Source organism: Macrobrachium nipponense, chromosome 15, assembly GCF_015104395.2.
Source record: "Macrobrachium nipponense isolate FS-2020 chromosome 15, ASM1510439v2, whole genome shotgun sequence".
In the NCBI taxonomy this organism is placed as follows: Eukaryota; Metazoa; Arthropoda; class Malacostraca; order Decapoda; family Palaemonidae; genus Macrobrachium; species Macrobrachium nipponense.
In genome coordinates, this window is record NC_087208.1 from 23,661,220 (window position 1) to 23,685,466 (window position 24,247).

The following is a 24,247-nucleotide window of genomic DNA, read 5'->3' on the forward strand; positions in this document are numbered from 1 at the left end:
CGCAAATCACTTAGTGACATTGCTATGTAGCGAGACCATGTGCTGCTGGGCTGGTTTCAATGCAGGGGGTAGAGGGGCTATAATCCTATCTTATCCAACTTAGTATTGGTCATGAGTTGTTTTCTTCTGTTTCTCTTTTCCAGCTCTAGCGCAAATGAAAAGTGATAAGTAATTGTAGTTTGACATTTATTCTCACTGAAATATGAAAAATGTACTCACTTGGCTGTTTTTTACGTTATATGTTCATTGCATGGGACTGAACTCCAGATGCACTTCATTCTGAATAATGACTGAAAACTGTTTTATTTTTTTATTCTAAATTTCTAGCATTGTTAATGTAATATATTTCATCAAGTTAACTTTATCATTTCATAAAAATTACTTCAACAGCTTTGTACATTGTTTATGTTGCCATGTACATAGTACATACACACGCACATGTTCTATATATACAGTATATTTCCGCGTATAAGACAACCTTTAGATAAGACGAGGCCGAAAATCATGGCAAATTTTCATGAATTTATCTCATATCAGTAGTAAAGGACAACTTCTGAATTACAAATCGAAATGTTTTTTGGAGAAAAGTGATTATTTGCAAAATAAAGGTGGTTTTACTTGTTATATCCAATAAGAGTGTTACTATTATCATATCGTTACTGTATTACAAAATATAAACATCGTCATGTACATCATTTGCATTTGATATTGTTTACATTCTCAAAACCTCTGCTGATTTGAGTATTATCGATATCTTCATTTCCATTATTTGTTAGGAGAGATATAATTTGGAGATACCTTTCATCATAACGAAGTTTGATTGAAAACATGCACATATTGCTTCATTCTATAAGCATTGAGTAGGTGTGATTTCTCCAGTTCCAAACATCACTGCTGCCTAGCCGTTATTTTTTTATTCACCCTCGACTGTAACTTGCAGCTTTAATTTATTAGTATTCTTTCTTGAGATCTCCACTGCATGAGAAATGAACAAAAATGTATTTTATTTCTACTTATTGAGGATTGGCAGGATTTAACAATTTTAACAACTCTTAATAAATGCTCAATAGTTACAGTAAATGATGTTGGCAATCAGCTGTCTCTCAATTCAGTTGTTTTATGCCAATACATGTTTACAATCATTGCTGAGAGAGAGAGAGTATTGAAATAATACATGTTTAACCCTCTTACGCCGACTGGACGTATTTTACATCGACATTTTTTGTCTCCCATGTGCCGACTGGACGTATTTTACGTCGACTTACAAAAGTTTTTTTTTAAATTCGCGGAAAAATACTTATAGGCCTACCAGCCTAAAACTTTTGAATCACGCGCCTTGGGGGATGCTGGGAGTTCACGGATCAAGGTGTTGTTTTGTTTACAATCATTACGCAAGCGCGAATTTCTTTCTTGCCACACTAAAAAGTATCTGTGACACATCTCGGAAATTATTTCATCACTTTGACATAACTTTTGTACCATTGTAAATTAGCTGTTACATGAAGTATTATATATGAAAATGTGCGCATTTTTATGTAGAATACAACAACAAAATACTCATGATTGTAGCTTTTATCAGTTTTGAGATATTTTCATATAAATAACGATAATTGCCAAAATTTCAACCTTCGGTCAACTTTGACTCTACCGAAATGGTCGAAAAACGCAATTGTAAGTTAGAACTCTTATATTTTAGTAATATTCAGTCATTTACCTTAATTTTGCAACTAATTGGAAGTCTCTAGCACAATATTTCGATTTATGGTGAATTTATGAAAAAAACTTTTTTCCTTACGTCCGCACGGTAACTCTTCCGAAAAAAATCATACATGCGATTGTGGTAATGTTTGCACCATTTTAAAATTAGCCGTTATATAAAGTTTTATATATGGAAATGTGCACAATTTCATGCACAATACAACTAAAAACAACCCATGGTTGTAGCTTTTATCAGTTTTGAGATATTTTCATATAAAGAACGATAATTGCCAAAATTTCAACCTTCGGTCAACTTTGACTCTACCGAAATGGTCGAAAAACGCAATTGTAAGTTAGAACTCTTATATTTTAGTAATATTCAGTCATTTACCTTAATTTTGCAACTAATTGGAAGTCTCTAGCACAATATTTCGATTTATGGTGAATTTATGAAAAAAATAACATTTTCTTTACGTCCGCGGGGTAACTCTTCCGAAAAAATCATACGTGCGATTGTGGTAATGTTTGCACCATTTTAAATTAGCCGTTACATAAAGTTTTATATATGAAAATGTGCGTAATTTCATGTAGAATACAACAAAATATAATTGAAGGTTGTAGCTTTTCTAATTTTTGAAATATTTGCATATAAATCACGATAAATAGAAAAAAACCACGTTCGGTCAACTTTGACTCCACCGAAATGGTCGAAAAACGCAATTGTAAGCTAAAACTCTTACAGTCTAGTAATATTCAGTCATTTATCTTCATCTTGAAACAAATTCAAAGTCTCTAGCAAAATATTTAGATTTATGGTGAATTTAAAAAAAAAATCTTTCCTTCCCTTCGCGCGCGGATTCTCCGCCACAAATCTCCGAAATGCATACGTTCCATTCTTGGAATATTTGCTCCGTTTCATATTAGGCATTTCATAGAGTTTTATATATGAAAATGTGCGCAATTTTATGTAGAATAAAACCAAAAATATTTGAACGTTGTAGCTTTTCTTATTTCCGAAATAATTGCATATAAAAAATATATATATAAAAAAATTCGACATTCGGTCAACTTTAACTCGTCAGATATGGTCGAAAACTGCAATTGTAAGCTAATACTCTTACAGTATAGTAATATTCAATCATTTTTCTTTATTTTGAAAGAAATTGGAAGTCTCTAGGACAATATTTAGATTTATGGTGAATTTTTGAAAAAAATATTTGTTTACGTCCGCGCGTTATGAATTCATGCATTATTTTGTGATAATATTTTCCTTGTGTTGCTTTTATCGTTTTACAAAGTGTTATATACCAAAATGATCACAATTTAGTGTACATTACAACAAAAAAAGGTAACTTGTTACCTTTAACCATTTTGCGCACAGCACGATTTGAATACAATTATATATGAAATTTTGTTTTTGCACTATCATATATCGCATTATTTATATATGATAATGATAATTTTTTTCATTTCTGATGGTTGCATACTAAACTTCAGGCAATGACAAAAAAAGGAGCCAAAAATGAACTCTTAATCTTGAAAACTAAGCGCTCTGTGATTTTTTGAAAAAAAATATTTTTTCCGCTTCCGCGCTCGCTCTGAAACTCCTCCGGCACATGGGAAACCATTTTTTTTACCGCTCCGGCATAAGAGGGTTAACTGTAAGCATATTACATGTATAATTGTATTACATTATAAGAAGAAACCGATGAGAGAATTGCCTCGGTCAGGTTGTTACACTGATAGATAGCCACTTGCAAAAGTCAAATAATAGTTGCATTGAGAATAATAATGATTTAAATAAAACATGTTTAACTGTAATCATATTACATGAATTATTGTATTACATTATAAGAACAAAACGGTGAGCTGATCGTATTTTACTGATATCACCACTGTCTTTAGTTGCTGAATGGAACTTAATTAAGAGATACATACATTCCTTTCGTAAATGATCAAAGTTGCGTTTAACAAAGCCAAGTCTATACAGTGGTACCTCGAGATACGAAATTGATCCGTTCCGAGGCGGCCTTCGTATCTTGAAACACATTTTACATGTAAAATGGCTAATCCGTTCCAAGCCCTCCAAAAACACCCCATTAAATTTCATAATAAAGCTAAATTGACCTATAAACAATGAAATACTACAACAATTTGGACCATTCAATACCTAAATTAAGAATAAAAATGCAAAACCTGTAAATAAAGTGTATATTAGTGTACAAGAAATATTATAACTGTAACATAAAATGAAATACTACAACAATTTGGACCATTCAATACCTAAATTAAGAATAAAAATGCAAAACCTGTAAATAAAGTGTATATTAGTGTACAAGAAATATTATTACTGTAACATAAAATGTGGAAGCTTACCTTTCGAGTGAGGATATCTCCAAAAGTGGCGGCAGAGGAGGAGGAGGACAAACGGCAGATAACGTACGTATGTACGTACACTTAACTTTACGAAAACACATAAAAGATTTAAAGAAAACTATAAAACTAAAATTTACGAAACACATTAACAAAACTGTAACACTTAACTTACAAAAATTACAAATTATTTTTTTTTCTTTTTTATTTATATATATAGATATATTACATGTAGTATATATATATTATTTTTTTTCTTTTTTTATTTATATATATATATACATATATATTATATATATATATATATAAAATATATATATATATATATATATATATATTTACACAGTAGTACCTCGAAATATGAAAGGCTCAACTTACGAAAAATCCAAGTTACGAAAGCCAATGCGAAAAATTTTACTGCTCTACATACGAAAAGTTTTCAAGATACGAAAGGTTTCTGAAAGTCCGAGATTCGCCCGATAACAATTTTGAAACTCGCGAGATGCACGCCGCCATCTTAGGGCTAGTAGACTCGCCACCACCTCCTGCTCTCCCATTGGTTCCTGATGCTAGCCAAGCCATGAGATCCTTCTCTCTGATTGGACAGCATCCCTCCCATCATGCATCTTCTATACGTACGCTCTGGCGTCCCTTAGCTCGGCCACTCTGCACCTGAAACTTTACCGTACGCAATTGGCATTTGTTCGCTCCAACGATTTTGTTTAGTAACGTAAATTCGTTAGTGATTTCGTTGCAGTACATATTATCGTGTTGTGCGTAGACTGTATTATTACGTATTTGTGTAACTTTACGTAAATTAATGTAGTCATGGGTCAAAAGAAAGTTGAAATTCACGGAAAGAAGCGCATGCTGTCTCTGGAGACAAAGATGGAGATCATAAAGAAGTACGAAGCTGGTATGCGATTGAGTGTGATCGCAAAGGAATACGGCCGTAATCCGTCGACAATAGGCACCATCCTTAAACAGAAGGATGCCATCAAAGCAACTACACCATCGAAGGGCATCACTATTTTGTCCAGCAAGAGGAGCCATGTGCACGACGAGATGGAACGGCTGCTCCTCATCTGGATAAAAGACAAAGAAATCGCTGGCGATACAGTAACGGAGACAGCAATCGCTCACAAGGCCAGTGCTATTTTCAGCGATTTGATTGCGCAGGCGGAAGACGAGGGAGGGGAAGGGACTTCAATGCCAACCCCAGAGTTCAAGGCTTCCATGGCTGGTTCGAGAAATTTCGTAAACGGACTGGCATCCATTTGGTGGTGCGTCATGTGGAGGCTGCCAGCTCGGACACGAAAGCGGCCGAAGCATTTAAGAAGACTTTCGACGAGATGATGGAAGGCTACAGTTCTCAGCAAGTCTTCAATTGTGATGAGACTGGCCTTTTTTGGAAAAAAATGCCTCGTCGGACGTACATCACGGAGGAAGAGAAGAAGCTACCCGGGCATAAGCCTATGAAAGACAGGCTTACGCTCGCACTTTGTTCAAACGCCAGTGGGGATTGCAAGGTGAAGCCCCTACTGGTGTATCATTCTGAGACTCCTCGAGCCTTCAAGGCCCACAAGGTGCTGAAGGAGAAGCTTCCAGTGATGTGGAGGGCTAATGCAAAAGCCTGGGTAACGAGGCTTTTGTTCACGGAGTGGGTAAATCTGTGTTTCGGCCCGACTGTGAAGAGTTTTTTTGGAAGAGAAGTGCCTCCCCCTGAAATGTCTGCTGGTGTTGGACAATGCCCCTCCCCACCCTCCTGGCCTTGAGGAAGATATTCTAGCGGAGTATTCCTTCGTTAAGATTCTTTTTCTTCCGCCCAACACCACCCCTCTCCTCCAGCCCATGGACCAGCAAGTGATAGCGAACTTTAAGAAGCTGTACACGAAACATCTTTTCAAGAGATGTTTCGACATCACCGATACCACAAACCTCACCTTGCGTCAATTTTGGAAGGAACATTTCGACATCGTCATTTGCATCGGACTCATTGACCTAGCTTGGCAGGAGGTTTCGAGGCGAACCTTGAATTCCTCGTGGAGGAAACTCTGGCCTGATGCCGTATCCGTCAGAGACTTCGAGGGATTTGACGTGGGCGAAGCTGGTACTGCAGAGTCAGAAACAGTTGATGATCCCGAAACTGTTTTGGAACCAGATCTTGATGAGATCGTTGCACTCGGCAAGTCCGTGGGACTGGTCATCGACGAGGACGACATCAACGACCTTCTCGAGGAGCACCAAGAGGAGCTTACGACGGATGACCTGAAGGAGTTGGAGGCCATGCAACTTAACGTCGTTCAAGAGGAGTTCTCTAGCAGCGGCGAGGAAGAGGAGGAGGAGCCTATGACAACGGCAGAAATTAAGGATATTCTAGGCGCTTTTCATAAAGTGCAATTGTTTATTGAAAAAAGACCCCCCGAAAAGGCTCACACAGGTCGTATGCTTGCGCAGTTCGATGACGTTTGCTCGAGTCGTTTCAGGAACATTGTGAAAAGTAGGCAGAAGCAATCTTCCTTGTATCGTTATTTTTTAAAGAGGCCTTCAGTATTAGCAGGAGTAAGCAAAAAGGAAGAACCAAGTGATAAAAAACAAAGTTGAAAGCAAAAAGGAAGAACCAAGTGATGAAAACAGAACGTTGAAAGCGGTGATGAAGTTGAAATTTTGTAAAAAAAAAAAAAAAAAAACCTACGTAAAAGTAAAAAAAAGTTAAAAATAAAATGTATACGTAATTTCTAGATTTTTGTAAGTCAAGTGTTACAGTTTTGTTAAGGTGTTTCGTAAATTTAGGTTTTATGGTTTTCCTTTAATTTTTTGTGTTTTCATAAAGTTAAGTGTACATACGTTATCTGCCGTTTGTCCTCCTCCTCCTCTGCCGCCACTATCGGAGATAGCCTCACTCGAAAGGTAAGCTTCCACATTTTACGTTACAGTAATAATATTTCTTGTACACTAATATACACTTTATTTACAGGTTTTCGATTTTTATTCTTAATTTAGGTATTGAATGGTCCAAATTGTTTATAGGTCAATTTAGCTTTATTATGAAATTTAATGGGGTGTTTTTGGAGGGCTTGGAACGGATTAGCCATTTTACATGTAAAATGTGTTCCAAGATACGAAAAACTCATTATACGAAGGCCGCCTTGGAACGGATTAATTTCGTATCTCAAGGTACCACTGTATATATATATATATATACAGTAAAGCCTCGGTTCTCGACGATAATACGTTCCAGAAGGAGCGTCGAAATTCGATTATTTCGAGAACTGAATCAAGTTTTCCCATAAGAAATAACTGAAAATGGATTAATCCGTTCTTGACCATCAGTTATTACCCTAACCTTGCCTTTTTATACAATACATTACATATAAATTACAACTAAATAAGTTAAAAGTTAAATAAATATCATGTTAAAAGTGTATTTATAATTTTAAATGTATAATATACAGTATAAAAGAAAACTAGCCTGCGTCCAACCGATTGTTGACCAAGCGCCATAGGCTACCTAGGTAAATAGTAAGTAGAACGTATTGTAGTGGGTAGGCATAAAACGTGTTGCTAACATAATAAAAACATTGAAAAGCAAGTCTAATTATTACAGTAAATTAATAAACTATTAAAATCAAACCCAATTTATATTTATCAAAAACTTGCAAAAAGTTGCCTACAGTAAGTCGGCATTTAAGGAAACAAACCATAGCGCAGCCCTGGTGGTTTATATCGGGACTATGGTAGTAAACAAACCATATCTCGCTATAAGCCTAGAAACGTTTACATTCGATATTAATTTATGGTAAATCTTTTACGGAGTCGACTGCAATACTGTATACAGATTCGCTTGAAAATTATCTTTCAGTAAATGTAATTTTATTGATACTAACGATTTTGTTTAATAAATTTCCTTATAAAAAAGGTGCGTCTTTTACGGCAAATTGTCCAATATCAGGGCTGGTTTCAAGCTTATTAGACTTTGACAATTATTATGGTACTGCATGGTACATATATACGTACGTATAAAAGAATCTTCTTAATGTCTTTAATTACTATACCATTATGTACCAGCATCTCTTGAGTTTAATATCAAGCGACGCTTATAGACGAAGCATACAGATTGCGTTCGTTACCGCACACGCGTTGCATATGTAAACTGTGTCACTACCAGACCTCACACATAAACATTGACCTCTTTTTACAGTAGACATAAAAGAATCGTCTTAATTTCTATAAAAGAATCGTCTTAATTTCTATAATTATTCTATACCATAGCGGCTTCTCTTTACCAGCAAGCTTAACAAAGATTAAGATTGCGTTCGCTCCCGAACGGCACACGTTACGTATGTGACAGTGGTTTCACTACCAAATCTCACACGTAAACAATGACGTATTTTTACAGTAAACATAAAAGAATATACTCAATTTCTATAATTAATGTATACCGTAGCGGATTCTGAGTTAACCTAAGGCTAACTCTTCTTTACCGGCACGCTTAAAAAGCTTAGATTGCGTTGCTACCGAACCGAACATGTTACGTATGTAACTGGTTTCACTACTAAATCTTACACGTAAACATTGACGTATTACAGTACAACATAAAAGATTCTTCTTAATTTCTTAATTACTACGCACTTAATATGGCATAGTGGCTTCTCTGATATAAGCTATGACTAACTTCTTCTTTACCGTCAAGCTTAACAAAGCTTAAAGATTGCATTCGCTTCCGGACTGCACATGTAACCTACGTACGTAACATTGCCTTCACTCCAAACCCAACACTTAAATTCGTATTGCATTTGCTACTGAAACGCGCGCCTCAAGTGTGAGCATGGTTTTAGAATATGTCTACGCTTGATCAAGCAAGGGTGCTTGATTAAATGGAGAGGATAGACGAAACTTAAGGTTTATTTTGGAGTTGGAAATGATGGAAACATTTTGAAGAAGGAAAACGCGAGATGCCATGTAAACACTTTTCCATTATTTCAGAGATTAACAATGGCAAAAGGTTTTAATAGATAGCAAGTAGTAATGTTGGGACCCATGATGAAACAAAAGGTAACTGTGTATAGAGTTGATACTACCGAAAAAGCAAACGAAATGCGCGCAAGGTGTACAAGACACGACACGTTTGAATGTTTGTAAACATTAGTTGTTTTTTTTTTTTACTGACTTTTGTAAACAATGCTGAATGTCGTCACCATGTTACCAACCGTTTTGCTAAATTATGCTAGTCGGTCCAAGCAAGAATTTATGCCAAATATGGTGCAATTTTGTGCCAGAATTATGCTATTAAACTATTATTATCTCATTTCTCTAATACATTTGAGCTAAAACAACGATGTAATGGAAATTTAAAACATTTATATATTAGGTGAAATGATACAAAGTGACGAACAGACAATATTATAACTAATAATTTGATGATCTTTACATGTTAGGAAACTCGTAATAAAACACCATTTTTCTTTAACCCTTAAACGCCGAAGCGGTAAAAATCAAAAACTCCCCCGAATTCCGGAGCCGGTTTTGAGCGAGCGCAGAAGCGGAAAAAATACTTTTTTCAAAAAATCACAGCGCGCTTAGTTTTGAAGATTAAGAGTTCATTTTTGGCTCCTTTTTTTGTCATTGCCTGAAATTTAGTATGCAATCATCAGAAATGAAAAATAATATCAGTTATTCTATTGGTAATGAATGCCGATATATGGTAGCGAAAAAAACAAAAAAAAAAATTCATACATAATTGCATTAAAATCACGCTGTGCAAAAAACGGTAAAAGCTAACAAGTTTCTTTTTTTTTTTCGTTGTATTTTACACTAAATTGCAATCATTTTGATATATAATACATTGTAAAACAATAAAAGCAACACCGGAAAAATATTATCACAAAATGATGTACGAATTCGTAATGTGCAGACGTAAAAAAATGTTTTTTTTTTAAATTCACCATAAAACTAAATATTGTTCTAGAGACTTCCAATTTGTTTCAAAATGAATACAAATGATTGAATATTATGATACTGTAAGAGTTTTAGCTTAAAATTGCGTTTTTCGACCATTTCGGTAGAGTCAAAGTTGACCGAACGTGGTTTTTTTTCTATTTATTGCAATTTATATGCAAATATTTCGAAAATGAGAAAAGCTACAACCTTCAAATATTTTTCCTTTTATTTTGCATGAAATTGCGCACATTTTCATATATAAAACTCTATGAAATGCCTAATATGAAACGGAGCAAATTTTCCGAGAATTCGATGTACGCAATTCGGAGTTTTATGGCGGAGAATCCGCGAGCATAGGGAAGGAAAGTTTTTTTCATAAATTCACCATAAATCGAAATATTGTGCTTGAGACTTCCAATTTGTTGCAAAATGAAGGTAAATGATTGAATATTACTAAAATATAAGAGTTTTAGCTTACAATTGCGTTTTTTGAACATTTCGGTAGTCAGAGTTGACCGAATATGGTTTTTTTTCTATTTGTCGTGATTTATATGCAAATATTTCGAAAATGAGAAAAGCTACAACCTTCAATTATTTTTCGTTGTATTCTACATGAAATTGCATACATTTTTATATATAAAACTTTATGTAACGGCTAATTTAAAATGGTGCAAACATTACCACAATCGCACGTATGATTTTTTCAGAAGAGTTACCGCGCGGACGTAAGGAAAATTTTATTTTTTTCATAAATTCACCATAAATCGAAATATTGTGCTAGAGACTTCCAATTTGTTGCAAAATTAAGGTAAATAGTTGAATATTACTACAATATAAGCGTTTTAGCTTACAATTGCGTTTTTCGACCATTTCGGTAGAGTCAAAGTTGACCGAAGGTTGAAATTTTGGCACTTACCGTTATTTATATGGAAATATTTCAAAACTGATCAAAGTTACAATCATGAGTATTTTTTGTTGTATTTTAAATGAAATTGCGCACATTTTCATATATAATACTTCATGTAACGGATAATTTAAAACAGTGCAAAAATTATGTCAAAGTGACGAAATAATTTTTGAGATTTGTCACTGATACTTTTTAGTGCGATAAGAAAGAAATTCGCGCTTGCGCGCCTGCGTAACGATTGTAAACAAAACAACGCCTTGATCCGTGAACTCCCAGCATACCCCAAGGCGCGTGATTAAAAAGTTTTAGGCTGGTAGGCCTATAAGTATTTTTCCGTGAATTTTTAAAAAAAATTTTTGAGCCGACGTATGGTACGTCCTATTCGGAAATCGGGGGAGATTTTGACTCGACGTTTAATACGTCCATTCGGCGTTTAAGGGTTAATAGATCACATACGCAATTACTAGTACACTATTTGATATGCAATCACTATTATACTATTTGACAAATGCGTGAAGATCACACATACAAATGTGAAGAAAAACAACAAATTTTACTTATTACTGCATCATTATCATGCCACTCAGAACCATTTTTCTTTAACAGGTCACATAAACAATTAATAAATACTTGAAAATGTGTGAAAATTACTTCAAATATAACATTTTGTTATTTACTGATATTTACTGAAAAATTAAAACCAAAAAAAAGGTAAACAAACAAACCAGTCTCTACTCAAGAAGAAAAACATACGTACTTATTACTTGATCATTATCATGCCACTGAAACACTATTTTTCTTTAACAGATCACATACACAATGAATAAATACTTGAAAATTGTGTGAAAATCACTTCAGACATAATTAAAATTTTGATAACTACTGAAAAAAATAAAACTTGAAAAAGGAAAAAAAGTAATTCTTTACTCATGAAGAAAAAACATTATTAACACTTTACTTGATCGTTTGTCATGCCACTGTGGGTATTTATTATCCTTAGTTGGGTTCAAACTTAGCAATTAACTCATTTGTTAGTGCTGCTTTTGAGGCAATTTCCCTTGAAGATACATTCACTATAGCTGTGTATGAAATTGAGGAATTTTCTGCATTTTATTTGAAATTTTAGTGAAAATACATTCTAAAATTGTACTAGAACCCTAAGTGTGAAAGAAATTATGCTAAGCTCCAATTCTTGGGTCAAATTATGCTAAAAAACATGAAATTATGCTACATTTGGTAGCACTGGATGACGCCAACTAGCGGCGGCTGGCGGAAACAGTTTTGTTTACAAACATCATATGGTCGTGGGTCGGAAACTGGTTTTTTGGTTGAAAACAGATACAAAGTTTATTGGAAATTTAGTGGCGAAATCCGATTATGTCGAGTTCTAATACGGTCGTGAACCGGGTCTCTACTGTATATACACAGAATTTCAACTTCATCACCACTTTCAACGTTCTGTTTTTCATCACCTAGTTCTTCCTTTTTGCTATCAACTTTCTGTTTTTTATCACTTGGTTCTTCCTTTTTGCTTACTCCTGCTAATGCTGAAGGCCTCTTTGAAAAGTAACAATCCAAGGAAGATTGCTCAGGCAAACGTCATCGAACTGCGCAAGCATACGACGTGTGAGCCTTTTCGGTGTGTGTGTTTTTTTCGATAAACGATTGCACTTTATGAAAAGCGCCTAGAATATCCTTAATTTCTGCCATTGTCATAGGCTCCTCCTCCTCTTCCTCGCCGCTGTTAGAGAACTCCTCTTGAACGACGCTATGTTGCATGGCCTCCAACTCCTTCAGGTCATCCATCGTAAGCTCCTCTTGGTGCTCCTCGAGAAGGTCGTTGATGTCGTCTTTGTCGACGACCAGCCCCATGGACTTGCCGAGTGCAACGATCTCGTCAAGATCTGGTTACAAATCAGTTTCGGGATCGTCAACTGTTTCTGACTCTGCAGCACCAGCTTCGCCCACGTCGAATCCCTTGAAGTCTCGGGCGAATACGGCATCAGGCCAGAGTTTTCCTCCACGAGAAATTCAAGGTTCACCTTGAAACCTCCTGCCATCTTGGTCGATGATTCGGATGCAAATAACGATGTTGAAATGCTCCTGCCAAAATTGACGCAAGGTGAGGTTTGTGGTATCGGTGATGTCAAAACATCTCTTGAAAAGATGTTTCGTGTACAGCTTCTTAAAGTTCGCTATCACTTGCTGGTCCATGGGCTGGAGGAGAGGGGTGGTGTTAGGCGGAAGAAAAAGAATCTTGACGAAGGAATACTCCGCTAGGATATCTTCCTCGAGGGTAGGGAGGGGCATTGTCCAACACCAGCAGACATTTCAGGGTGAGGCGCTTCTATTCCAAAAATTTCTTCATTGTCGGGCCGAAACGCAGATTTACCCACTCGATGAACAGAAGCCTCGTTACCCAGGCTTTTGCATTAGCCCTCCACATCAGTGGAAGCTTCTCCTTCACCACTTTGTGGGCCTTGAAGGCTCGAGGAGTCTCGGAATGATACACCAGTAGGGGCTTCACCTTGCAATCCCTACTGGTGTTTGAACAAAGTGCGAGCGTAAGCCTGTCTTTCATAGGCTTATGCCCGGGTAGCTTCTTCTTTTCCTCCGTGATGTATGTCCGACGAGGCATTTTTTTTTCCAAAAAAGACCAGTCTCATCACAATTGAAGACTTGCTGAGAACTGTAGCCTTCCTTGATCATCATCTCGTTGAAAGTCTTCTTAAATGCTTCGGCCGCTTTCGTGTCCGAGCTGGCAGCCTCCCCATGACGCACCACCGAATGAATGCCAGTTTGTTTACGAAATTTCTCGAACCAGCCATGCGAAGCCTTGAACTCTGGGATTTGCGTTGAAGGCCCTTCCCCTCCGTCGTCTTCCGCCTGTGCAATCGAATCGCCAAAAATAGCGCTGGCCTTGTGGGCGATTGCTGTCTCTATTACCGTATCGCCAGCGATTTCTTTGTCTTTTATCCAGACGAGGAGCAGCCTATCCATCTCATCGTGCACGTGGGTCCTCTTGCTGGACAAAATAGTGATGCCCTTCAACGGTGTAGCTGCTTTGATGGCATCCTTCTGTTTAAGGATGGTGCCTATTGTCGACGGATTACGGCCTTATTCCTTTGCGATCACACTCAGTTGCATACCAGCTTCGTACTTCTTGATGATCCTCCATCTTTGTCTCCAAAGAGAGCATGCTCTTCTTAACGTGAATTTCAACTTTCTTGGGACCCATGACTACGTTATCTTGTACGTAATTTACGTATAAGTAACACAATAAAGTTTCCGCACAACATGATAGTATACTGCAACGAAATCACTAACGAATTTACGTTACTAAACGAAATAGTTGGACCGAACGAATGCTGTGTGCGTACAATAGAGATGTTGGTACGAAGAGGCCAATGGGAGAGCAGGAGGATGGTGGCGAGTCTACTAGTACTAAGATGGCAGTGCGCAGCGCGAGTTTCAAAATTGTTATCCGGGCGAATCTCGGACTTGCAGAAACCTTTCGTATCTTGGAAACTTTTCATATGTAGAACAGTAAAATTTTTCGCATTGGCTTTTGTATCTCAAGTTTTTCTTAAGTTGAGCCTTTCGTATCTTGATGTATGATTTGTTTATCAATGATGAAGCTGAAGTTGACTTGCCAGAACCAGACTGTAATCCCTAAGATGGTGGTACATGTGATCAATCTTGTGATATATATGAGAAACCTTTAATGAAAATTGGATATTATGTTATCATAAATTTTATTACTACTGTGATTACACTACTATTGAAATTTTTTAAAGGTTACCGAAACTTGAAGGTTGCCATCAGTGCAACTGCAACTGTTTACATTTTCTCAGCTGGGATGGCATAGATAAATGTTTCTTTCATTGATTTTGAATTATTCCTCAAGTAGGCGATTTGTTATGAAGATATGCCAGTGATATGTATTGTAAAATGGTTTTATGACTTTTATTATAACTTTGTTCCATAAAGTGAATCTTTATGTATGTTGGTGGTTAGGCTATAGCACCGAGGCCAAGGCTAGCCTACGATACACATCTTGGAACTCAAGGTTTGATCTTTAGTATTGCAGTATAAGACGTCCCCCAATTTTTAGTGGTGAATTTTAGGATTTAAAGTTTGTCGTTTATGTGGAAATATATGCTATACATATATATATGTGTGTGAGTGTAAAATTCGAGTGACTAAATGTCATTACTTGTGATTAAATTCTAGAATGTTGCAGGACTAAGGGCTAGATATATAACGAACAAGCTTGCATTCGTGAAACAATACACAGGTATACCATAATCTAAATGAAAGTTATGCACAATTCTAGCACAAGACAATGCTGAAAATTAATCCAATAGTGAGATTGATGAAAAAGAAAACAAGGGCTAACAAGGTACAAACAGTAAAGTGAGGTATATATATATAGTATATGATGATTGTGAACGGGTTGTCAGTCATTTCTGGGCCTAAGATTGCCTATTTGACAATGTGGCAGTTTCATTACATCAGTGAAAGAAAATATTTAAAAAATAGATTATGAAATTTATCAATATCGCCATTTTCTTAATCAAATTATCTTTTAGATAATCTGCTATCACTTGAGGAGTCGATAACAGGATTTTTTTTTTTTTTTTTTGCTTTGTATCATTTATTTTCATCTGTGAGTCTGGTCTAGATATTGGGCATAAGTGTAATTTATTTAGGTTATTAGCGACTAGATCACCTTCACCCTACCTTTTGATTAAGCATTTTAATGTATGATTTGAATTCTTCAGATTTCAGTTCATTTTATGTCTTCATGGTTAGATATGCAGAACAAGTGTCGAGCTGATTTCCGTTTCAGACATAGCATGGAAAGTTGTGATGTCTGCTACATCTACATGAAAGTCTAAGAAAGTAAAACATACTCATGGTCCTGATTAGAGGTTATCGGCACCATAAGTGTCTCGGTGCCATAAGAGTGCCGTAAGTATGTTTTACTCCTTTAGACTTTCATGCTTCACTTAACCCTTAAATGCCAAGCCGGTATTTCCGAAAGCGTCTCCCGTATGCCGGCGGCGTTCACAAGTGAGCGCCAAAGCGAAAAAAAAGTTTTTTTCAAAAAATCACAGCACGCTTAATTTTCAAGATTAAGAGTTAATTTTTGGCTCCTTTTTTGGTCATTGCCTGAAGACTAGTATGCAACCATGAGAAATTAAAAAAATATCATTATCATATATAAATATTGGAATATATGACAGCACAAAAAAAAATTCATATATAATTGTATACAAATCGTGCTGTGAGCAAAACGGTTAAAGCTAATGAGTTAATTTTTTTTTCGTTGCATTGTACAGTAAATTTTGATGCTTTTGGTTTATAGCAAATTGTAAAACGATCAAAGCAACACAGAGAAAATTATCACAATATGATACATGAATTCGTAACGCGCATGGACGTAAAAAAAGTTGTTTTCAAAAATTCACTATAAATCAAAATATTGTGCTAGGGGACTTCCTGTTTGTTGAAAAATGAAGGTAATTGATTGAATATTACTAGACTGTAAAGTGTTGTAGCTTATAATTTCAGTTTTCGACCATTTCCGTTGAGTTAAAGTAGACTGAAGGTCGAATTTTTTCTATTTATCGTTATTTATATGAAAATATTTAAAAACTGATAAAAGCTACAACCATGGGTTGTTATTTGTTGTATTTTACATGAAATTGCACACATTTTCATATATAAAACTTTATGTAATGGCTAATTTAAAATGGTGCAAACATTACGACAATCGGACGAAAAAATTTATGATTTTTTCGAAGAGTTACCGTGCCGACGTAAGGAAAAAGTTTTTTTTCATAAATTCACCATAAATCAAAATATTGTGCTAGAGACATCCAATTTATTGCAAAATAAAGGTAAATGATTGAATATTACTAGAATGTACTAGTTTGAGAATACGGAGAAATCGTCATATTTCCTAACTATGTAAAGAGATTAAATTCAACAAAAATTGTACTATTAAATGAATTTATATATTCCGCTGATATAGTTAAGAACCTTTTATCATAAACTTTTAATGTAACCCATAGTGGGTAGGGCCATCTGTGGATCTCTTGAGTTCACTGCAGGCAGTACTTTAGTGTGTTTGGAGCATCTCGTCGCCCATCCCCAGCTGCATTCAGTTTTTATCCTTTTACTTTACCTCCATTCCTTCTTTTCTTCAGTGTTTCTGTTCAACCCCTATTACTTATTAGTGCAACTGTGGGGTTATCTTCAAGTTTTACCTTTAGACCAATGTACTTCATCTTATTTATTTGTTAGAGCTCTCTATTTCGCTTTCCTACCACTCCAACTCGCTCTTTTCACTTTTTTAAGCACTGAATGGCTAGTTTCCCCAGTGCTTGGCTTTTTGCCTAAATTTCATGAATCCAATACAGTACTTATCTCTCTAATCCATTTATGTAGAAATTTTAGTAACCTTATGATTAATCATATTTCTGAGGAATAAGGTAAGAAATATTTGTAAATTTGACATAAAAATATACAAAAATTTAGTATTTGATCGTAAAAAATTTAGTTCTTAATGTTAAAGCACAAGGATTGTAAAGTTAGAGTTTACATTTATTCTGTTTGACATTGCACTGATCAAAAACGTGCCATAGTAGTATTTGGAAACTGCTTGTTCAATGTTATATGATGTTGGGATTCATGACATTGTGGATACTATTAGACATAATTTTTCTCATCTGATGCTGTTAAAAATTTGTTTGAAAACTTCAAATCAAACATCTGTACTGATGGTTTTGTTCATTGTCATGAATTTTTTATTTTGTTCATGACACTTACCTGTCAGATATATATATATAGCTGTATTCTCCGAAGCCCGACAGAATTTCAAAACTCCCGGCACACGCAGTGGTCGGCCAGGTGGGTAGTACCCATTCCCGCCGCTGGGAGGCGGGTGTCAGGAACCATTCCCATCTTCTATTCAGATTTTCTTCTGTCGCCGGTAATGTAAACACCTGTTTTCATTACCTCCGTCTAGGATTTTGGAACTTCATTGCCGCTTAAGTATCTTGGTTGTTTTCTTTTTGGTTTATTAACTTGGATTTGCGGCTAGGCATACGCTATCATAAATTGATTTAATTTTGAATTTCTTGACATAAGAAGTCTGATTCTAGTTAGACTAGTTTCAGACTTTGTTGTCTGCAAGGGGTTAGGTGAGAATAACGAAACTTTCGATATATTCTCACTTAATATGCACGACGTGTCATCATTGTAATTAGTGTAATAATTGACTGATTCCGAAAGAAGATGTATGATTCGTATGTACGCAAATTAGAGCGTAATAGAATCAGGAGGTTTTCCTCCAAGATCAGTAAACAGAGTAAACTTTATTTTGCCTAACCTTGTGGTATGGCCTACGGGCCTAGAGGAAGTGTCTGTGAGAGGTAATGCCCTTTCTGTTATGGTGGATTACATCAGTAATTGGAATCTAAAGTGCTCGCTCTCCAATCAGTGTTGTGAGTGTAGTGATGTTGATTTAGTGCCCCTAGTGTTGTGGAGGGGGCGTCAGATCGGCCTTATAACGCCTCTAGGTCTAGACCTCTGTCGGACTCCCAGGACCACAGGGAGAGGGCATGTCGAAAGCCGAAGGAGGGTTACGAGGAACCCCCACCGATCTGGCGTCCCTTCGGCAGGACCTGAAGACGCTTCTCAGGCTGCCAAAGATCGTGCACGTGCACGAATCCTGAAGGATTGCTTCTCGTCCTCCGAGGCGTCCTCCCCGTACAGGGGTTGGAGCTCTCGGAAGGACTCGCACCCTTTAAATAGAAGCTTATTGAGGAGGACGCTTCACGTCTCTCTCTCTATTGGGACGCTTCACGTCCTCTCTCTCTATTGTCATGCGATTGTAATCGCCGCCTTAACAATTTGACGACTTTCCAACGCATGGGAGAAAGAAGAAGGAAAAAGGAAGAACGCTGTTAAGCGCCCAGATCGCCTTATCATTGTTACTGTGAAAAGGAAGAAGGCATACCCTCGTCTTCTCACAGGATCAGCCCTTCTCGGTTGGCTTCGTTTTCGCCAAAAGAAGGGCAAAACACATTTACTGAAGGAAGGATTTGAGGCTGTCTGTCTGTCAAGTCAGGCAGTCTTCTTCTCCTTTTCCTTGCTCGTCGCTTTCTACATCCTCGAACCCAAGAACACACAGGCGTCCTTTTGAGTGCGTTTCTGGAAGTGTCGATGAGCGTGACAGAGACGCAAGATGTCGCACAGGCGGCCGCCGTCTTTGTCAAGAGTTGCGAACGTCCATAATACTCGTCCGGACGACGATCACCGTACATCGGCTTATGATTAGCACGCTTCATGAGCGGCGCTCCCCTTGAAGACAGGACGCTTTTGAGGACGCTTTTCGGGACGCCTCCGTATTTGATAAGCAACAGTCATGTCGAAGTTTTTACCAAGACGTTCAGGAGAAACCTTGGTTTCTTAATAAGAATCTTATAGACTTTTGGGTATGATGGCGGATAGGAAATATCTACTTCCTTCCGTAAACCCTAGAGATGAACAGGAATTCTGTCTCTTCCGCGATTTATGAGGAAATTACGAAGATTTAAAGAGTTCCGGGATTAACTTCCTTCCTTAAGGAGATATATATACTCTTTCTATCGTTCTATTAACAAAAAGAACGAAGATAGTAAAAGTTTTTTCCTTTCTCTATCTGCCTCGGCAGGGAAAGAAGGTAGTAGAGTATCTGCTGTATGATAATACGATACGGTCAAATCATAAGCACATACCGTAGTTACTTCTTTGCTGTGCAACTCTATTACCAGTATCCTTACAGGACTTTCCTAGGAAGGACTACGCTTAAAGGGATTGTTATAACAATACCTAATTAGCTTCTAGATTTATCGAAGTCTTGTTTCGCTTAAATATACATAATTAAGAACTTCCTGAAGTTCGATAATAGTTTTATAAGATTCCTTTATTGAATGGAGTAGCTGGCAACTCTGGAAGAGTAAGGCCAGACAGCTAACGGAGGCTGCTATCGCTTAGACCAACACAGTAACCATCTATTTCTCAGTCATGAGAGGTTGGTCCTGCGGGATGGAATGACTAACCGTATCTCTCCCCTACAATCGCGGTCTTAGCCTCGGATTGAGGGGATAGTTAAGCAAACATAAATAAAATATTGTCTGCCTTTTGCTAAGAAGCTTTCAATAAGAAATATATTACAGCCTTTCAATGCTGATTACCGTAGGTAACATTATTAAAGGAATCTAACGCAGCAGAACACTATATATTATATAATGCTCTCATGCTTACGAAAGCATGGCTTATTAGAGTACATGCTTAGTGAGAAGATGAATGTAGTAGAGAATTCACTTTAAGTCTACGGTATGGTCAAGTCTTATGGCCTTTCATGCATCAGGGCGCTCGACAAGATCCTCTCTGAGATGCCGTTCAGAACCCTTGGTGTTCTATGCACCAATACGCTCGGTAAGACACTCGCGAGGACGTCTCTTGAAGACGCTCAACGTCCTACGCTTTGAGACGTGAGGAAGCTTTTGCAGATGCTCGACGTCCTACACGAAGAGACGCTCATCAGGACGCTCTGGAAGACGCTCGACGTCATAAACATTGATAAGCTTTTTGGAAGACGCTCGATGTCTTACACATTGATAAGCCTTTTGGAAGACGCTCGATGTCTTACACATCTGGACGCTCGCCAGAATGCTAGCGAAGACGCTTTTGAAAACGTTCGGCATCCTACACGTCATGTCGCTCAGCAGAGCACTTACCAGGACGTTCTTCAGAACGTTAGGCGTCCTACGCATCAAGACGTTCGCCAGGATTCCTGCAAGAACGGTCTTCAAGAGGGCGTCTTCGAAGAAGAGGAAGAGTTTGGTCTCGTCAAGATGTCTACTTTGCTTTCTACGAAGGGAGCGTTCAATAGAATCCATGACTTGATGAATTCCAGAAAAACTGTAAGCAGATTTCGGTGTCATAAAACGCCTCGTCTGCTTTTGGGACTGCGCTGCCGAAGGGGAACATTAAGGTCCTACCTGTCGTAAGCCCAGTCTCTGATTAAGAATCCTGACCCTTCCTCGATTTCTGCGGGAATCGGGAAAACTATATGCTCGAATTCCTGGATTACTTTCTGTCATGTAAAAGGGTTAGTTCTCATTGACAAAGATCTTAATAACATTTTATCGCTTAAGCGGATAAGCTCTCATTAACAAAATTCGAAAGAGCTCTCATTCATTAGTCAGAGGCTCATCCAGGAAAAAGACTTGTAGACTACGTCCATGAAGTCTTATGTCCAATATCATAAGAAGCTTGAACTGTCCTTTTCGATCCTCGGTTCTCACTTGATCTCCATTCGAATAATGTTAATTCGTTCTCTTGGCAAAGAGAACGAAGACAGTCGATTTCCATTCTCTCTCTCTTCCTCGTCGAGGAAAGAATGTAGTAGAGAATTAGATGTTCAAGTGACTACAATACTTACGTATTTTATCTTTGCGTCATATTACTAATGTAGGGTTCAAGTCATATACGCATATCATGGTTACCTCTACAGATGGCAACCGAAAAGACGGTTATTGTAAGTGTATTTAATCGGTCCTTCCTGCAAATTTCCAGGAGTTTCCACTGTAAGGACAACACTAACTCCGCGTCTGCATCTAGCGAATTATGTTTCGCTTAAATATGCCTGCTTGAGAATTTCCTTCTGATCGATAATAGTAACAAACCTATTCCTTCGTAGAAGAGAGTAGCTGGTAACTCAGGCAGAATAGTGCGAGACGAGAGGTTGCTGTCATTGTGGATGACGCAGTATATTTAATCGGTACTCCCGGCAACTTTCCAGGAGTTTCCGATTTATAATTTGGTTAATTAAGCGTAATGTTACGACAACACAAAATCAGCTTCTGTATTTAGCGAATTCTGTTTCGCTTAAATATGCCAACTTGAGAGTTTCTGTTCAAATAATGGAAAATCTATTCCTTAGATGAATAGAATAGCTGGCAACTCGGCATAAGACTGCGAGAAGGTGAACATAAGCTGCTGCCTGCTGCGTGTAACTGTCACAGTGTCACCAACTCAGTATCAGGTAGCTCGCTGTTATGCTCGGTCGTTTACGTCTCTCTCTCCCGCGGGATTGATTGACGAACCGTATCTCTACCCTACAATCATGACTTTCGCCTCGGGTTGAGGGGATTTCTAGTAATCATGAATAAACACGACTTCCTTTTGCTAAGAAATTTTCAACAGAGATATCTCTTAGACCTGTTCAGCGCTGCTTACCGCACTGTAACAGAATTCTGTACGAGTCTACCGCGGCATAGCACTATAATAATGCTCTCCTGCATATGCAAAGCGCAGCCTTATTAGGGAAGGAAGCATGCTTAGTGAGGGAATGGATGAGTCTGCTGGGGACCATTTCCTCGCTGGAGAAGCTTGTTTCCCCGAATAGACTGCAATTCAGACCTCTACAGTTTTTCCTACAGGAGAACTGAAATAACATCAAAGATCTAGAAATAATTCTAAACATCTCTCAATGGGTTGATGATCACCTCAGGTGATACCGAGAGGGTGCCAGGCATCCGGACAGAGGTACAGAGGTCCTGGCACATAATCTAAGAGAATTGGAAGCAATTTGGTTGGCTCTCCAGTTCCTCGAAGAGTGAGTTTTTGGTCGATTGGTCCAAATCATCTCAGATAATTTCACAGCTCTCTCATATCCCAAGAAGAGAGAGATGGTTATCGACATAGGCACGGAACGTAACGATCCTCAAGAGGTTCGTTACACTATTGCACGTCCGTGCGGATCTTCTCGATCGACGGCAGCAACTACTGACGTCTGAGTAATCCTCGCTTAGAAGTATGTCGAGAGTTGTGGAGACTTTGGAGACGTCCTTTCGTAGATTTCTTCGCAATATTGAAGACGAAGAAGCTTCCTCTACGTTGCTCCCTTATTCTCGATCCGAGAGCGGTAGCAATAGACGCCATCATATAGTATGGAATGGGGATAGTTGGTTAGTCTCTTTTCCCCTATTCAAAAGCTTAGGAAATATGATAAGATAATTGCTGGCGTCAGAGGGAGCGAGAAAGACGCTGATCGCCCCATGTTGGCCTTCAAGAGGCTGGGTTCACAGAGGTCACGTCCTTCAGAGAGCACTTTCCAAGGACCCTTCCCGAGAGAATCGGTCTATTCTAACAGCCTCACTTCGAGAGGTACCTAAAAACCTCTCCGCTCTGAGTCTGGATGCGTTCAGACTGTCGAGAAGCGAGAGGATCTTCAAGATTAATTACAAGTCTCATTGCCAAAGCAAAGCAGTGCTGCATATTTTGCAGTGTACCAATCGGAGTGGGCCGATTCTGGAGATAGTGCAGGAAGAATGACTGTTCCTACACCTCCACCTCTGTGAATTACTTTACCGTCTTCCCTTTCCGTCTGAAGTATGGGATAAGCTAACAGTCCCAACGATTGTAGAATACGGAAATATGTTGTTGACGGCCTCTAGGCTCAGAGATTCGGATCTGTCAAACAACAAAGCCCTTCACGATTTTTGAGGTCTGCGGAAATCTTGAAATGGTCTAGATCGAAGCTTCCGGCATGGAACTTAGACGTAGTCTGAAGTTCCTGATGTCAAAGCATTTCGAACCTCTCCTTTCTGTAAACTTAATACACGTGACCAGAAAGGCTAATTTTCTAACCACTCTAGCTACGGCAAAGAGGGTTAGTGAGGTTTTAGCCATCATCAGAGGTTTTGGCTTTAGAGGACATAATTCGGTGTCCTCTAAGCCTTCCGTTCTTGCTAAGAACGAAAACCCGTCTAACCCTTGGCCCAGAGGCCTGGAGATAGGGGATGGCACAAATTATTGGGCAAGAGCCACAGAGAGTCCTGTGCCCTGTTGGGGCTCTCAAGTTTTATCTTGATAAAACTAAAGAAAGTCGAGGTCATTCTGACAATCTGCGGTGTTCCGTAAAAAGACCAGACTTGCCCATGTCGAAGAATGCCCTGGCGTTATTTTTAAGGAGTCTTTCTAAGAGGCTCATTCGTCATGTTTGAACAAAGATTTGAAACCTTTTAGAGTAAATGCTCACGAGGTGAGGGCGCGCTCGGAAGCATTTCAACAGAGCATGGCACTCAGTTACATCCTGAGTACCGCGTTTTAGCGAAGCAACTCTGTGTTCGCTTCACACTCCCTGAGAGATGTGAAGACGTCATATGAGATCTGCTGCTCGCTAGGGCCATACATGTCTGCAGACACAATCTTGGGGGCAAGAAGTACCACTCATCCTATCCTGTAGAAAATGGTTAGGAAGAGCTC

General features: G+C 38.0%; 1 protein-coding gene across 2 annotated transcripts in view; it reads left to right on the top strand.

Annotated features, from left to right (window-relative positions):
• The window catches only part of LOC135227032 (ATP-dependent RNA helicase TDRD9-like), a 564,113-nt gene that overhangs the window by 288,353 nt on the left and 251,513 nt on the right, over positions 1 to 24,247 (top strand). The window lies entirely within an intron of this gene.